Genomic DNA, 19,872 nt, shown 5'->3' with positions numbered 1-19,872 from the left:
TCCAAATGATAATATTACTTGTATGAGAGAATAAATATACTAATAACTAAACTGAACTAATATTTATGTATTTTTCATAGCTACCTACTTATTGTTAAAATGATATTTCTTATAATTTTCTGTTTCTAAAATTTTCTTCGTAACATTGTATAAAATCTTTTTTGTCTCCTTATAACTTTCATTATTGTCGATCGTATAATATTTTAATCTATAATCAGCGCATTTCCATTGTTCTTTTGCAGGCGTGTTTTTTATTTTATTGAGATCATAGATTTCTATTTTAACCAAATGTGATGCAATTCTTCCGTCATCTGCATTAGTTGTAATGTAAATACTTCCATTCTCATGTGCTCTGGATATTGATGATGATATTTTCTTTTGTTTATTTTTTTTCACTTCAAATAATGCATCTATATTTTCATTTGAGCTGGCTCTCTTCAAGGATTTAAGTTGAGGAACTTTTAATGAATCCTGACTATCTTCAGACAATGGATAGTAAAATGTTTTATATGTATTTTCTTCCATTGTTGGGTTGAATGCATTCTACAACAACAATAAGACTGCTTTAGAATAGTATTATACATACATATCTTAATATATCAAATGATATTACTTTTAAATTTCAATGTGAATAATAGATAAAACTTACCTCCATTGTAACAAATCACTCAACAATTACACTACGCACAAAACATATAATTATTTGACTGAATACGTCACTTCAATGATTATGTTTCTGAACAGTTCTAGCATTTTATACTAAAATATCGTAAAACTAAATTTGTTTATGATTAGTACTGGTTTTCAAATATTGTGGTGAAACATAATGGCACTTAAATGATAAGTTCAATTATTGATAGTTTAATGGAGTCAACATTTCCAGATTGTACTAATGACTACGTAAGTATGTAGGTACAAAGTTCGTTTTCAATCAGCTTTTATATTATAATAAAATTGATGAAAATATAATTTCATAGATTTATATTTGAATCGCTTGTAATGATATTTTGTTTTATTGTAACCATATAAGTTTTAAATACATGAATAAGATACATTAAAGCCTTATTTATTGAGTGCTTATGTTATTATGATCCACATAACTATTCAATCCTCGCAACTGACAAGACCCTGTTCTCAACTAATATGAATACAATCGAGATACAGAATTATTTGAACAAAATCGATCCCAGTATTAAAAATAATGTTTACGCGGCAAACCGATTGCCGATATATGTTGTAACGCCCTGTTATATTGTCAGCAATTTAGATAGTGATAATAAGCCAGGCACTCACTGGGTTGCAATACACATTGATGAGCAGGGTATTGGACAATACTTCGATTCATATGGTCGTCCACCTCAGGGATTCCAGCTGATGTTTTTACAAAGGAATTGCAGAATGTATAACTACAATACTGCAAGAGTACAGAATGAATATACCGCAGTGTGTGGCGAGTACTGCATAATGTATCTATACTTTAAGTTTAATAAGAAGAGTTTGAATGATTTCATCAAATATTTTGAAAATGATACAATCTGCAATGATGTTTTATTATATACTTTATTTAAATCATGTTTTAAAAATAAATAATAAATACAGAAACTGTCTTTTTAATCGTAGTAACGAATGTGATAGAGGTAATTAGTAAATTACCTGTATCACGTTCATGGAAATTTAGACATTGAGTCGCTCACCAATCATTAGCTAAATGACCAGTGATTATTAATGATTATGGATCTGTTTAATTTAAAAAGCTAACTTTGAAACTATAAGAGATATCGAAAAACGGATCAGCGCAATCGCTCGGAAATACATCAAAACCCCCAGTTTGACACCAAACTTCTTTTTTTTTTTTTTTAGTAGGCATCACGAGCAAGTGAGCCAGAATCGAGGGGCCAGAACCGGCGAATCCCTACTACTGTGAGCCAGAACCGGCGAATCCCTACTACTGACGACTAACACTAAAAACCGATTATATAATGTATGTATCGCTATATTGTGTTTTTTTTTGCCAAATATAACGAATGATATGATCTAAGTTACTACAGTGGGTATCTTACATTTGCTAGTTAAGAAAGGGTTATTTAACTCGTCCTTAAGTCAAAAGCTATAGATATAGAAGGCGCATATAGCCCAATATCAATTCATTGTGGATCACCTACAAATTACCTACCAGTGGGAGGCTCCTTTGCACCCGAAAGTCGGCTAGATTATGGGTATCACAACGGCGCCTGTTTCTGCCGTAAAGCAGTAATGTATAAACAATACTTTGTTTGAAATAACTGGGCAAATGAGACTTAACATCTTATATCTCAAGGTGACGAGCGCAATTGTAGGTCTGCTCAGAATTTTTGTGTTTTTCAAGAATCCTGAGCGGCACTGTATTGTTATGGGTAGGGCGTTTCAATTACCATCAGCTGAACGTCCTGCTCGTCTCGTCCTTTATTTTCATTAAAAAAAATGTCCGATTTAAAGATACGGAGGGCACAAAAAATTGTGTGATATAAAGTTACAGGTCATTTAAAATAGTCCAAATAGCTTGAATAGTTTTCAAGTCACAGGAGGTGACAAACAATTAATTCGATCTGCAGTTACTTTTTTTATTATTGAACCAACAGCACATAACCAATACCACCAGTGGGAGGCTCCTTTGGAGACACAGAATGCTGGCTAGATTATGGGTACCACAGCGGCGCCTATTTCTGCCGTAAAGCAGTAATGTTAAACAATACTGTGTTTCGGTCTGAAGTGCGCCGTAGATAGTGAAATTACTGGGCAAGTGAGACTTAACATCTTGTCTCAAGGTGACGAGCGCAATTATTGTAGTGCTGCTCAGAAGTTTTGCGTTTCTCAAGAATCCTGGACGGCACTGCATTGTAATGTACGTATCAATAACAATCAACTGAACGTCCTGCTCGACTCGTCGTAAACTATTATGGTATGGCCGACGGCTATCTACGTTCAACAACCTTTTGAGTTTTACTACGATATCAATCTAGGAATATACTCCAAAATATGTATAAGTTATACTTATGTACATATTCTTTGATATAACTTAAAAAGCTCACACGTACTTGATATTCTCCTCAGTTATTTAAAGTTGCTAAATATCAACTGTTTAATTTTATTAGTATTCCACCTTCGCACAACACGCCACAAGTTAGGATATCATCCTCACCATCTGGATGTGTGGCGGTCCTCCACAGTGCGGTTTTCAAGGAGCTTTCTTTCACGTACTACAAAGCTGTGGAATGAGCTTCCTTGTGCGGTGTTTCCGGGACGATACGACATGCGACATGGGTACCTTCAAAAAAGCGCGTACACCTTCCTTAAAGGCCGGCAACGCTCCTGTGATTCCTCTGGTGTTGCAAGAGATCACTTAACAACAAGTGACGCGTACGCTCGTTTGTCATCTTATTCCATAAAAAAAAAGTATTTAAAAGTAGTAGTCGCTTCTGTAGCGTAGGCGTCTCCTAGTATAATAACATATTAAATTAATTAAAAATCATATATGTATATAGTTCAAACTAGATAAGATGTAAAAAATATTGTTGTAGTAGAAAATAAAGGCTATTTTTATTTTTATTTATTTTTATTAATATCAGCTGTGATTGTCGAACTATCAACCCAGGACATTGAAAACATGCTAACTTGGACATATTATTATCTAATGTCTCAACATTCTTCATATAATGACTTTTATATAAGAAACTCCAAACATACTCTCTTAAAATATTTAAAAAAAAATTAGACAACATAAATACTGAGGCATAAATATCACCATGTGATACAACTAATGCCATCAATAATCTGTTAACGTAATGATACAAATAATTAAATTTAATTGTTCATAAAACAACATAACACAAGTGCAGCACTCAAGTTAACCGCGGGTTATTGATCTAGGCTAATTCTATTTAAATCACTCCGAAATAGCTGACTGTCGCTACGATTATAAATAATTGTTATATTATATGGCAACCCTCTCGGTCGGTATAGAAGCGTCGCGCTAGCAACACTACACCCGACTAATTCACATTAGTCATCGGTTTTCCTCTTTTTGTGGCGAGAAACAAGTTTTGCCTCGATGCCTTGCAGGCTTGTAGTGTAACTCTCGGAATAATGTAATTATACAGTCGCTTTGTATGATTGTAACTAGATCTAGGAAATTATTAAATGTTTTGTCCGTCTGTTCTAGATAGCAGCAAGCTTCAAACCCAATTCATGGTAAATGATCAGCATGGAATTAAATAAATCTATTTAATATTCAAATAATAAATATCCGGACGACTGAGCCTTGCTCGGATTTTTGAGTGAAGAATGTAAAAAACTTGAACAAAACAAACTAATAGGACATCTGGATTCGAACCGGGGTCTTCTGCTTTCCGGATCATCCAATGTCCCATCTGAGCTATTTTAATCTTGTATATATAGTGGCGAAATTTACCTTTGTAATGCTGTAGCTGTTTCTCAGTAAACACGGATAAAACGTTTTTTTTTTAATTGAAACCTAGCTAGATCGCTTAATCCCCTGTAAACTAATTATGGAAATCGTTGGAGCCGTTTCCGAGATTCAGAGAGAATTGCTCGTCTAAAGATAATATAAGATAATGGCTACCATTATAATCACTCAATAAGAACCGTTACCACTACTTCGAAAGGTTGTCATTCAACGAAGATAAATTCTATATTATTTGTTTACAAATTACAAGAGACAAGGGAATCCGCCGTTCGAAAAGATGTACCTACGCCGCACTTACGAGAAAACTAAAACCATAACTTCAAATTATATATAAAACATATTATATAATAGTTTAAAAAAAACTAAAAAAACACGCTAAGAAAATTCTCTTTGCTATTCGAAAATTTCCTAATATTATAAATAGGTTAAAGATAATGGTTGAAATTTAAAATTAACATCATTTCCTGCCTTATGGACGATAGGTGAAAATTATATAAACTAACAAAAATCTTATTTTGCTAATTACTAAATGTTATTAGTTAGTTATCCAATTAATGTATTGTCATCGGTCCTCGATAAATCTATGAAGTTTGAACGAAATCTGGCCGTTTAAAGTGGGTCTACAATGCAACAATGATACAAAAAAATGAGACTTACGATTCAAAATTTAGCAGCAGTTCGGAAAAGTTGAGGATAGTAGGTACTTTAGTGTACAGCATATCTTGCGAAAGTGGAAGTGGGATCAGCGGCCCTACCATGAACTCTTATTGCGATTCAATTGACGACCTAAAATGAACTGCTTTGCTATTTCATACCACGACGTCATTAGAGCTATCCAATTTAGGTTGGCGTCTAATCAAGTCGGAAATTGAATCGCAAACTGTTTTAGTTCGTTCATTCATTCGTACCATGGCTTATGTGTCAAAGTAAGCGATTCAAAAGAAGTTTCTACTTTCATAGCGGAATGTGAATCGTTTTGTTAATAACTGATAAAAAATTGTGAAAACATATGCGCCCAAATGAGTCGGTAACAAACATACAGTTGAGGCTAATAAAAAGCGTGTAAAAAAAATTCTCATGTATTAATTCCGTCGCGTCTAATTATTGTCGTTTGACGCATGAACGGGAGGATGCTCCTTAAAAAAAGTAAACCAGCAGCCAGCCACGCTGACCATCTGGTTATTACAGCTCGCAGGGATCGCTATGTGGTCATACAGGTACGTAGCCGGAAATACGCATCATTGTTATTGGGGCTTGCTCATACTAAATTACTTAGCGTCATCTTGTTACAACACTTTTAGCTCCGTATACCAAAAGGCGTGTCAATATGTACTAATCCGTAAACCATCAAGTCTTTTTTATTCTTTTAGGTACTTGTACGGAATATGGAGACAATGACGAAATACACGTGACAATTGCGTAGACATCTTCTAAATTCGGCATAAAGAGTCCCTCTTTATGCGAGGGAGCCATCACTGCAGTATTAGAGCAGGGTTACCAGTGGGAGGCTCCTTTGCACAGGATGCCGGCTAGATTGTGGCTACCACAACGGCGCCTATATCTGTTGTGAAGCAGTAATTTGTAAGCATTACTATGTTTCGGACTGATGGGCGCTGTAGCTAGTGAAATTACTGGGCAAATGAGACTTGACATCTTATGTCTCAAGGTGACGAGCGCAGTTGTAGTGCCGCTGAATTTTTAGGTATTTCAATAATCTTGAGCGGCTCTGCAATACAATGGACAGGGCGTATCAATTACCATCAGCTGAACGTCCTGCTCGCCTCGTCCCTCATTATCATAAAAAATACATAAATCCTTGAAATGTCTAACTGCTAGGGGCCCAGCTTTACGTAGATTGTTGACATCGTAACGACATCTAATATAAGATTCAATTCTGAGGTAATTGACTTCGAAGCAACACACAACAATAGATGAATCACACACACGAGCGTTTCTGAAATCTATTCCATAGTTTGCTTGTACGGAAATGAAGACTCAAATCGCAACTTTGATGAGAAAAAAAGAAAAATCATGCATTCAATTATGTCAAACTAACACTTACGAATGTCAAAGGAAATTCGGCTGCAGGGATCAGAGGGCCTACCATCAACTTTTAATTAGCCATTCGATTCCGATGCAATTCAGTTTAGGTACCTAAACTGAATCGCTAAGAGTCGTACCATGAAGTGCCTTTAGCTAAATGGCGTTTGAATCGCTTATGAAAGAATGAACGAAAGAAATTTGTCTGTGGTCCGCGTTGTGAGAAAGAGATGACGCTGTATAGTTGTTGCATAAGTCTATCTCTTTTTCTCCAACCATATGCGTTGCGTTTCGAAACCTAAAATGATATGATTTTAGCGGTTCTTTTTGCGTAGAAATTACTACAAATACAAGCGCAATTTTAAAAATTGTGCTTTATAGCGTCAAATCATAAACAATTAAGGCTTTTTAGTACTAGTAGTAAATAATAGTAATATATATATATATATATATATATGTATAGTTCTTCGAATTACTAATTAAAGGTTTGCTTAGGTGTTTTCGTAAAAATAACGAGTTATGAACGCACCTCCATTGATATTTGATGTGACAGGAGCACAGAGTACATTTTTTTTAATTCGTTCTTGCGAACAGGCTATAGCCCGGGCCCTTACTGCCTCGTCTTTAGAATTTTCATTTTCGGTATTTCTTTTCAGTATTTTGTTTTACAAAAAGATCCGATAAAGTATTCTTTCATTAATTTCATTTTCCTATTCTGTATGTTTACGCTATTTTTCAATATCAATTTTATTATTACGCTATTTTTTTATTAACATAACGATACACTTTCCGCTAAAAATAGTAACTGTTTTGGAATTGCTCACTTTGAAACATAAGCTATCCAGTTTAGCTTGAAATATTAGTTCGTGGTACGAATGAATGAACGAACTAAAACAGTGTGCGATTCACTTTCCGACTTGTTTTGACGTCAACCTAAATTAGATAGCTCTAATCACGTCGTGGTACGTAATACCAACGTTGGTTTTCACACCAGCAAACATGCTGAGTTGGGACCATTTTTTGAATCATATATAGTAGAAATATTTCAGACTTTTTGTTTTTTTGCGTGTTTATCAATCTTAAGTTTATATTTATTTCTATCTTATATCTTTTGTATTTGTACAAAACTACTTGCTATACATTTCAAAACAAAAAAAATCTTTCCTTTTTTTTTTTTCTTAAGTAGGAAAGCAGTTCATTCTAGGTTGTCAATTATTGTAATGTACTATCATACATTATATATATTTTATTTATTATATATAGTAATAGTATGCGCATGAATCACCGCCACCACTAGCACCACGTTAGTATCAAACCATTTGCATAACATTACATTGCTCATACGATATTACGTAGATTACGGCGAAACTGATTCATTTCAACAGGCCACACATAGCAATCAAACCAAATCAAAATCACTTTATTCATGTAGGTCACGGAAATGACACTTATGAATATCAAAAAAAAACCTCATTGAATCTACTGCTACTTCGTAAAGAGAAGAAGTAAGCAACAAGGAAGCAAGAAACTCACTGCCAAGAATCTCATATTGTCTCAGACCTTATAATGATAAGTCTTAAAGAATTTAAGCGTCAAGATAGAGGCACTTGCTGTTAGGAGTTGCATGACAACAGGCTAGGTTTATTACTTTCGTGCGCATGACAGCTACGGCTTACACTTGGGATTTAACGTCAGTCACTTTGTTGTATTGTGCGTGTGTTGCTAAAAATAGAGGCTAACAGTTCGCGGCAATTTTTTTGGACGCTTTCACAGTTTGACTCTATCGAGACGTATAAATTTTCAAAGCTATAATTAATATTATAAATGCGACAGTATCTGTCTGTTTGATTAACGATGAAGACCGCCGAATCGATTTAGATGAAATTAAGAATGAGTCAAATCTTGAGGGGGTGATTAAAAAAGAAGCAGGCGATGGTATATCATTAATTTCTCAAGTAAGAGATATAAAACGCATTCTAACTATATTTTTGAGAGAAAGGATGTTTCGTCATTATCATCATCATCATCAGCCGGAAGAAGTCCACTGCTGGACAAAGGCCTCCCCCAAAGATCTCCACGACAATCGTGCGCTACCCTCATCCAACGTATTCCGGCGATCTTGACCAGATCGTCGGTCCAACTTGTGGCGGGCCTAGAAACACTGCGGCTTCCGGTACGTGGTCGCCATTCAAAGACTTTTCTGCCCCGCCGGCCATCTGTCTGTCGAAATGTGTGCCCTGCCCACTGCCACTTCAGTCTCGCAATCATTTGGGCTATGTTGGTGACATTAGTTCTCCTACGGATCTCCTCATTTCTGATTCGATCTAGCACGGTCAGTAAAATTACATCATGTAAGAAAATTATAATTTGCAATACAGTTGCATTTACGAGCCAAACGAAAATTAAAAAAAATATGGGTCTCCCTACTACGGTCTGCTGTTCAGACCAAATTGCGACACCCAAACTGGGTATCCATAATACTGTCTTATATATAATTACTAGCTGATCCGACAGACGTTGTTCTGTGCATAATTAATAATATACTTTTTTTTATGGATTTGTCAACAATATTTCATATCATCACGAATGATTTCGTAGCATATGCTCCTGGTTGTTATAATGAAATTGCTTCACAGCAGAACTGTCAAACCGTGCGTCAATAAATTCTCACAGAAAATATGCCCATACAAAACAAATATTGGAAATAAAAATAGTTATAGGTCCAAATCCAAATTCTTCTTTTCTTTCTTTAAGGAGTCCATCGCGGACAAACAACGTGTCACATAATTTATATATATTAAGATAGTATTTACTCAAAATGTTATATTTAAGGACTGTATATATGGAATTGCAATAAATTCAAATTGAAAAAAAAAAAAAAAACATTGCGTACTTTCAGACGCGATAATAAATTATGATTCGACAATTAAATCTTTATCATCGACACCTTTCACACCGCGGTCGTGACTTTCTTTTACGAGCTCGATGATTACTTTTGTAGTTTAGTTTTAAATTTATAACTCAATCTAAAAAGTTTGGTAGCAAGGAGTTTTCATACATAGAATAAAATCGCAAAGATTTTATTCCACGAAAAGTGTATAAGTCCGTACGTCTGGCATTGAATTGAAAGTTATTATATAAAATAGTTGTTTATTACATTAATTTACCAGTTTTAATTTAATTAGTTTTCACATAAATTTTTGTCACAAATCGAATGGGCTGCATGATCCCGTTGCATAGTTTCATTATATAGTTATTATTATTAAATAAGTCGAGGGAGGCGATGGCTGGCTCATGCGTCATGCTCGTGAACGGGCGCTGCTTTTGGTGGCAGGATGATCCTGTTGCCGGAGACTCAGTTTCAGATTCTTAAAAGTTATTATTTATAATCGCTTATAAAATGCTCACAGAATACCTTTATTTATTTACGGTGTGTGTGTGGATGATGCAGCTACTGTACTCAATAACTTTTGTATTAATTTACATTTACTTTTTTGACTTACTCGTGTAAGGCATTGACTTTTTCACGTTTGAGTATGTTTGATGCATCATTTTACATATTATATTGTAATTATTTCAATTACAATTACGATTTGTAAATCGATGGAAATGTAAATCTTGATATAAAAGAGTTGAGTTTCTTGCTAGTTCTTCTCATTAGCTCTTTACGAAGTAGCGGTAGATTCAATAAGAAAATATATTTTTGACATTCATAAGTGTCATTTCTGTGACCTACATGAATAAAGTTATTTTGATTTGATTTGATTATAATTTTTTGTATATTACATCAATTTTTTCACAAGCAAACACGTCTGACTTTTTGGAATGCGAATTGGTCGATTAAACAGAATTCATTAATTATTTTGAGCAATTTTAGTAAGGCGAAAAAAAATTTGTTCACTTTCAAAATTTTGCCACCCTGGGCACTTGCCCCAACTGCCCCTAGTGTAAATCCACCGCTGTCTGTGACAGTTACATATTAATATTTGCTTCTTACGGGGACATCCCAGATGGGCAAAAATTTCCTGTATATCCATTAATTTAGAATAGAACATAATATAATAATCAGTGGGCACTGTCGCTGAAATTGTAATATATAACTTTATTTTATTTTATTGGGATTGACAACAGCTTAATACAAAATAATCACTTATAATTAAATACAAAAACATAGCCAATTATAGTCTACCACAGTTTACCTAATGGAAGGAACAGCAGTGTGTACAATAATAAAGAAAAAAATGAACAATGAATAACACACGAGCAGAGAAATTAAAAAAAAAAGTATTTAAAAGTGCCTGCGTTGGTTGCATAATGGATTATATGTATAAGTCTGAAGAATGAATATAAATAAGAGAAAAACATGATAGCACACACACATACTACAAAATAATAATACAAAAGTTTGAACGGCCTTTCAATCTCACTAAAAAGATTTTCTCTAAGTTCGATTTTCCACTTTGATTTTGCTGTAGATTGTAAGGTGTAATTAGCTCTTTATATAGGCAAAATTTTATAGTACATATAAGAGATGGTTACCTTCAAAAAAAGCGCGTACACCTTCCTTAAAGGCCGGCAACGCTCTTGTGATTCCTCTGGTGTTGCAAGAGAATGTGGGCGGCGGTGATCACTTAACACCAGGTGACCCGTACGCTCGTTTGTCCTCCTATTCCATAAAAAAAAAAGAGATATCTTTAATGAAAACAACAAGAGAGATTGTATTCAATATTTCTCGGGTTGACCAGCTTACATTGTTCGTTATCTCGCCAAAACAGTGCTCAGACCAGGGCTGGGTTTCAATACTCAATATATTTATTGGGTTGGGTTAACGTTTGGAATTTGGATGACTGGATATTATGTTCAAGTTGAAGTATTTTCTACTAAAATCAAAAATCCTAAATAGCTATACTTTGTTATAATCTATACTAATATTATAAAGCTGCAGTGTTTGTTTGTTTGAACGCGCTAATCTCTGGTACTACTGGTCCGATTTGAATGATTCTTTCAGTGTTGGGTAGTCCATTTATCGAGGAAGGCTATAGGCTATGTTTTTTTTTCAAAATTAGGGATCCGTAATAAAATTGCTATTTTGTAACACAAGGTGTAAAATCGAAAACCTATTTTTGCGTGCGCTGCAAAAACTATTGACAATAGAACAAAATGATGTACAATATATATATAGGCAATATTTTATTACTTATAAAACTATCGCGTGAATTATACTTTATAGGGCAAAACAACGTTTGCCGGGTCAGCTAGTAATACATACTTCCACGACCATATTATCTCTGGACCTCGCTGTAACGTGATAAGCCCCCTCTCGTTCCCCTTTCAGCCCCTCGCGATCGTACTGTCGTGTCAGTACGGTTTCCAGTTTCATTGAATGAATATGTGGTGCCAGTCGTATACAACGAGATAGCGTGGCTGAGGAGTGTTCCTCAACTAAATAAAAATGCAGTTAAATTTAAGATGAAAAATGCGCTGTTGAATAGCATTGAATAACTCTCACTGAATGTTGTTCAATGTTATTCAACAATGCTATATGTTAATTTAGTATATAGATTTAGTAAATGTTTTCTTTTGTCTAATATTAATAATTCTAATAATGTTTAGTTGTAACTCCTAATAGTTTAGATTAAAGTAAGTAGTAGTTAAGCATGTACACATAATTAAATGTTTTTTAAGAGCATTAACTTGCCAACAAACTATTAAAGTTTGGCAAGATATATTAATAAGTTAAAAGTGTACTTATTTAGTTAAAAAAAAAATAACGTTAGGATTACATGTTGTGATATTTGAGTGCTATCACTGCTTCGTTTTTGAAGTTTTCACTGTTACATTTTAACGCAGTTGTAGTTTCTAATGTTTTTGTCAGTATAAGAGTACTGCCAGAAAAATATATATTTTTTGTAGGCGCGTTATGAAAAAATGATGAGGGTGAAATATTAAGATGCGCGCGCATCACTGTAACACAAAAGTAACAGGTTGAAGTTGATTCCTAAAATTTTCTGACGTATGTGTCATTCGTTATTTTTTGGTTTCTTCGTCCATTATTAGGATAGGCAAAGGGTTCAAGCCCATACAGCCGTATTCATCATTTAATAATTAATTGTAAAAGCCATTTTTGCAAGATTTATATACAAAACTGCTGTAAACGTGAAGAATAGCACGAGGAATAAATCATTTTAATTATTTTTGCTTCGTTACGCCAAAGAAGTATAACTTCTTGTGTGCATACATAAGTACCTACATACACTCTTTTTTTTACATAACCCTGATTTTTCATCATTATTATCATAATAATAATCAGCATGTCCCGCATTACACAACACCTTTACATCGATTTATAATATTGAAAAAATAAATTTTTTAATTTATTTTTTCAACCTAACCTAACCGCACCACAAAAAAAAAACAAAATATAGTTTATTAGAAAGCTTTAAATTGATAAACAGACTATATCATAACTGCGTGTGTGTCTGTCAATGTCAAATTGAAACTTTATAAATAGCCAATATTTCAGGAAAACTCTGTTTTGGAAGTAAGCAACATCATGTGTGTTGTTCAATTAATCGAAAAAAACAATAAAATGTCATTCATACCGAACAAGTTCTTTTATTTGTTTTAATTAAAAAATTATTTCTTTTGTTTGTTTTAAGTTTATTTTACATACAAAAGTTTAGGTCTTGTATGTATCAATCGAGGCATTACGAAGTCTGCCGCGTCAGCTAGTTTATTAATATTAATATCCTAGCGATGCTTGTTTTGCACACGTAGCAAAGCGACGATGTGACGTCATCGACGTAAGTTCCTGAGATAATGTAACCGGGTAGTAGCTATCACCAATAATTACAACATGATTAAAGATTGCATTTAATATCGAGGTTGGTAAGTTAGCATAACATTGTTCGTCATCTGGCCAGAAGAATACTCACGTCTTTGATAATGGGTTGGGTTCATATTTGCAATTTGGATACCTACTTGCACAGTAATACGAGTCATTTGTGCTATACATCTATATATATAAAAATGAATTGCTGTTCGTTAGTCTCGCTAAAACTCGAGAACGGCTGGACCGATTTGGCAAATTTAGGCCTTGAATTATTTGTGGAAGTCCAGAGAAGGTTTAAAAGGTGAATAAATAGGAAAATGCTCGGAATTAAATAAAAACAACAAATTTGTTTTTCTTTGATGTGTCCATACATAGTTTCTATGAGAGGATTTATTGACGCACGGTTTGACAGTTCTGCTGTGAAACAATTTCATTTCGACAGCAGGGTGCATATTTTACGAAGTAATTCTTGATGTTATGATATATTATTGACAAATTCATAAAAAAACATTATTTTATTTATTATATACATAACAACATCTGTCGGGTCAACTAGTTGACAGTAAAATATACTTTAATCTTTAGTAAAACATCGCGAAAGATTGCATTCAATACCACAGATTAGCGAGCTTACATGACATGGTTCGCTATCTCGCCGGAAGAATACTCACGTCTTTGATAATGAGTTGGGTTCATATTTGGAATTTGGATGCCTGCACAATTATTAGTCAGGTCATCTGTGTTATACATTGCCAATAAACCTATCCTTAGTAAAACATCGCAAGAGATTGCATTCAATACCACAGATTGGCGAGCTTACATGACATGGTTCGCTAACTCGCCAGAAGAATGCCCACGTCTTTGATAATGAGTTGGGTTCACGTGAGGAATCGAGGTGACCGGACTGTTAGCCTCGTCAGCTATGCTATACATAACAAAATATATTTATCGTCAATGAAATTAACTGAGAGATTGCATTCAATACCACAGATTGGCGAGCTTACATAATATTGTTCGCTATCTCGGCAGAGTACTCTGCTCAGGCATTGTCTAATGGGCTGGGTTCATGGTTGGATGACTGGATGTAAATTGTGAATTCATAATTCCATAACCGTGCCGTAATCAACGCGCCGCGAATTCAAACATGTTTGAACTTGTTTCACTCTTCAGCCTTAATGAGCTAGGCTCTCTAGAGCCCTCTTTTGTTACTATTGAATATAAAACATGCATGTTACAAATGAAATCCATTTAATGAATTGCTCAAATTTTACCCGTGGACTTATAGAACTACGTGGTACCTTTATTATATAAAATTTAATTTAAATTATTTTGCCCCAAACCCAATAACATATTTTAATACGATATTCATAATTAAACATACATAAATAAATACACATATATATAATACATCCATGACAAGGAGACAAACATCCATATTATTCATCCCAGTAGATGCATCTACTGGGATTCGAATTTTAGGGAGCTCTAGGCTCTAGCTCAGTGGACAGAGTTACTAACCACTGGGCCTATATATGGGTCGTATATTTTATAATAAAATACCTTATTTATTACTCTTCCTTTTGAATTTATAGGTTACAGGAATTTACCAAAGGATCAAATTAAAAATTATTTGCCACAATATACCTAATTGTTATTTAATTAATAATAATTTTTAAAAGCTTCTTAGTCAATCAGAAATCTACATAAATGTGTTTGATAGTAAATATTTGAATGTATTTAATAATTGAGGCAAGACTATATCTCTCCTCTCCTCCTCTAAGCTCGCCTGTTGGTAAGAGTGCTTTACGGTTATGTATTCGAAGACGATATCCTGATGTTTTATCTATTGCAATGACTATGTGATGTTAATTTATTCCCACGTTATAAATAAAAATAAAAATTTAGAAGTCTTTTAGTTAAGACTACACAACCGACTTCAAATTTTTTATATTAACAAAATTAGATTTCGCCATATTTTTATCATTATTTCTTGGTACCTTTAAACAACCTTCAGATACTCTACTAATTATGAAAGTTAAATTCACAATTGTCAGGAAAATACAAGAGTAGTATATATTTCTAATGGGTGATAGAGTTTGACGTTCAAAAGGTTATTTAAAAATAGATGAATAAAAGTATTTTAATTTAGAGAAACAAAATAAAAACAGACAAATAACCTCCTCTTTTGTAAGTTTGTTGAACATTGAAACTCGGCTAAGTCTAGACTCTAGTACTCAGCAAGACTAGACTCGAACCAAGACTGCACTTAAAACAAAAAGTATAAACAAGATAAAATGATACACTGAAGTTAGTATAATAAAAAAATATAATAAGTATTACAGAAATATTTTGTATGTGACTTTAATATTTTTTTTTTATTATAACTCTTTCAAGCTATTTGTTATTATTTAAAAGGCATAAAAAAGGCAATTCGTTCAATTAGTTTCAGAAAAAGCCCTTATAATTATAAATATGAAAGTTAAATAGTTTTAATTTGATTATCTACCACCTTGTTGAAAAAGTTTAGCTTAAATGAAAAGATTGAGCAAGAGAAACTCCTTACAATTCTTAGAAATTGTCAAATTAACAGCTTCAGCATTTGAAAAGTATTTTATACATTAAATAATTACTTATATAAGTTATGAACAATGATAAACTAAAAAATATTATGAGTTTAGTAGCATATACAAAAGGTAGTTTTTATGGAAAAGGTGTACAAACAAGCTTATGGGTGTTAAGTGATCACCACCACCCATATTCTCTTACAAAACCAGAGGAATCATAGGAGTGTTGCCAGCCTTTAAGGAAGGTGTACACACTTTTTAAATATAATATTTAGTATAGTATTAGTAGAACATACATTAGTTATGTTGTCTACCAAATAACATAATAACATAATCTGTTATGCTTTTGCATGATGAATTTGTCAATAAAATACCTTAAAACATATCAATATCTTCTGATGCTAAAATTAGGGTTAACTATATAATTTAATAAATTGATACTGATATTGAGACAAATTTGGATTAGAGACTATATCTTAGTCGATATAAACATTCCCAGTTGACGGAACTCTGTTCAATAAAAATATTCAAAATTTGATGTGTTTAGTACCACAAAAAAAAAGGTTGACCCATAAAGTCAAAAAGTGTAAGAAAAATAGCTTCATATGAAGAGAGAGATATACCTAAAGTACAACAGGTATGACAACTATTATTGACTACATTGAGAAATGGCTAGATTAGTAATTATCACAGCCGAAAAATTAATTGCTTGGTTATAATATAAAATTAATGTCCTAAGGAAATGTTGGTCACATACTAACAAGTGAGGCAACACTTTAAGACAACATTGTGATTGGGTGAAGCATATTATCATTTATTGTTATAAACTGTATCATTTAAAACTAGATCTGCTAAAGAGGAAAAACCATGTCCGTTTCATAGAATTGATTATGTTTATTTATTCATTTTGCTAAACTAGTTTGCTTCATTCAACAACATTTTCCTTTTCAATATATACCGTGTAGTGTGTGTACTTAATGGAACCGCACATACAAGTCTGATAACGGCCACACAGAATCGCCTGAAACACCAGAGGAATCTAAGAAGTGTTGCAAGCCTTTAAATTTCTAGAGAAGCATATATATTATATGTTAAGAAGGCATCATATAACTAATACAATGTCCTGGTGGTTTATTCATGTAACTGGGATGTACAAAGGTAGATAGTAAATTGTTTCTTAAGTATACATTCCACAATCAGATGTAGTATGTTATGTACAAGGGCCATGTTAAGAGTACCAAGAATGGGGGACCACTAAAGTATTGGTGCAAATTGAAAACGCTAGAGAGGTTTATGAGGTCTGTGACTGGCCAATATGAATCATTAATGTGTGATTATATATTTTTTTGTTTCAATACCATTGTATCTAATACCTTGTGCAATCCACAGATCACACCCCCTATTTAGGGAATAAGATTATCTTCATTGTACATTTGGAAACCTTACGGCCATTCCCAATATACTATCTACAGATACAGATAAATGACTTCTTCCTACTGTCAGTAATTAGCTGCCAATAATCTGAAGCTGTCCCAATATACCCTATAAGTCATTCTTATCTTATTATTGGGACGTGTGAATTGCAATTTCCATACAAACTTCTATCGCTGGTAAGATATACAATATGACAGACAGAGTGTACAGATAATGTGAGTTACCATTGATAAGTTTATTGGGAAAGAAAAGTCAACAATAGTTACGATTTTTATCTCAAGTATAGATATATCCCGAGATAGACTGAATATTGGGAATGGCCCTTAATCAATCATCCCACTCTCTGAGAATCAGTCTTAAACACATTTAATTAGATATTATTATATATCAAGAAAAAACTATATTGGCTCCAAATAGGTGAAACAAGTGAGTGTCAGTCAATTTATTTAGTATACAAAGCTGCATGACATTGCAATTAAGTAAACAATATTCAAATTCAATATTAAATATTATGAAAATTTACTGAAGAAGGTGTTACTTTGCGGAAATCCATAATTATACAAATGATTTGAGTTTTCTTTAGTGTTAATTCCGCCAATATTTGTCTTTAAACAATTCAACACGTTTTTCGCCTCTACACATGGCATCCTCAAGATGTGTTGTCTCGCCAAAATCTGGCACAAGACATTTAATATTGCCGGAATGAACACTAAAGAAAACTCAAATAATTTGTATATATTAAATATTATGATAAATGCAGGATATATTATCAAGCTAGTAGAACTAAATTCTGTTTTATTTATTATAAAAATGACATGAAATATAAAACTTATAAACTTAACATGAAAAAACTATGTCTTAAGAGTTTTATGTCCAAATACCATTAGAACTAACATTTAATCATGGCTAGGAACTATAACATTGTATTGTATTTTTAAAGTGAACCAGCATTACACCCTTTTAAAGGGCTGTTAGCCTTTAGAAACTTTAACCATTCTGAAAAACATTAGCTTCACTTTTATATTTATTGAAATGGCAAAGCTCATGTTCAATATATTGCACACATCAATAGTTTGTACCTACCTACATGAGTGAACCTGGGTTACAAATATATTTAAGATCTACAAAAATTTTTGATTAATCATTAATTTTTTCATATCCACAGCAAACACCACATAATATATGACTTTGTTGACATCATTCTATATGTTGGGAATCAATATTCTTACAATTCAACATTAAAGGAAATATTCATGTAGACCTCATCAAAATAAAATCTATATGCAATACCTCCCTTTTGTTGTATGAAAATATTCAAACTGAAAATTTATAATTACATTCTGACAGACAGACAAAATTCCATTCAAATGTAAACAACATTGGTTTTATCTTAAAACCACTGAACTAAAACCACTAAAGTTGTAAAATGTAATCCAATTACATCATGATCTAATTATGTTAATTGGTTGACAATTTATTTATTTTAAATCATTTACAAGCAATGAAATTGTGATGTTTAAATGCTTCGGAGTTTGAAATATGATGATATTACAATGAAGATTAGACTGCAAACTGTGAACATTGCATTACGTACAGTATTTATAAACATCAAAACTTGTACTGGAGTTGTGCATTTACTGTGTAATCAGCTGATAAGGGTGATATAAAATGATTGACGTACGTAGGCAAGTTGCACCTTATGATAGGATTATTGAAAATCATTTAAAGCACTCACATTACTTATTCCCATTTGATACAGCAAGCGTGCTCATCACCAACTTTATCTACAGACGTATTTTTCTGGGCAAGCCGTTACCACGGCTGCGCCAAACGGTGCACAAAATCGAATATCATTACTTATTCACTGATGCAAAATTACGGACGTGTGCGGCCTACATGCGCAAAGAACGTTAGAGTATTTGATGGTTTCTTTCTTATTACTCACCAGCGCTTTCCATTGTTTATGAGCAGGATGAACAATGTAAACAACCACCACTTATTAAAACAAAATGGAAGTCCATCCAGTTCGCGAGATGAGAAATGAAGGTATTCAACACCTCTCGCGAGTAGTAAAACGTTTTTACTATACTGTCATAGTATTTTGGATTCCCCCCCACCGATTAAATGTGCCTTCACTCAACGTTATTGATTATTTCGAATTAAAAGAAACATCTCCACATCACTGCAATTAACACGACACAATTATTTTTATTGGGAGAGGTAAGTAATCCACAGAAATTTAAATCCACTTTAAAATAATAGAGATCACTAAAGCGTTTGACGTCGCGAGACAAAACACCCACACCAAAAAATTTCTAGTTTCTACACTAAAATGCTGGGCTGGTGGCGAATGCCCCCGCCGTCTTGCCCATATTCCATTCGAATTGAACGTGTATTGCTATTCCACTTGCACACCATTCATGTAACCTATTTGCAGTGAGTGGGAGAGAAACAGAATGATATGAAGTTATCTTTCTGTGTGTGAATAGAAATAAACACGAAATAAAGATCCCTCCCCGACCCCGAAGCGCAGCCAGAAT

At 33.4% G+C, this 19,872-nt stretch overlaps 1 protein-coding gene across 1 annotated transcript in view; it reads right to left on the bottom strand.

Moving 5' to 3' along the window:
* The window catches only part of LOC126970509 (uncharacterized), a 48,786-nt gene extending 29,162 nt beyond the window's left edge, over nt 1-19,624 (bottom strand). The window contains exon 1 of the mRNA XM_050816458.1: nt 19,278-19,624. The gene's annotated coding sequence lies outside the window, so the exon portion shown is untranslated. The remainder of the gene's footprint in view (nt 1-19,277) is intronic.
* Nucleotides 19,625-19,872: the final 248 nt, after the last annotated feature.

Source organism: Leptidea sinapis, chromosome 21, assembly GCF_905404315.1.
Source record: "Leptidea sinapis chromosome 21, ilLepSina1.1, whole genome shotgun sequence".
NCBI lineage: Eukaryota > Metazoa > Arthropoda > Insecta > Lepidoptera > Pieridae > Leptidea > Leptidea sinapis.
This window is presented reverse-complemented; position numbering and strand designations above follow the sequence as displayed.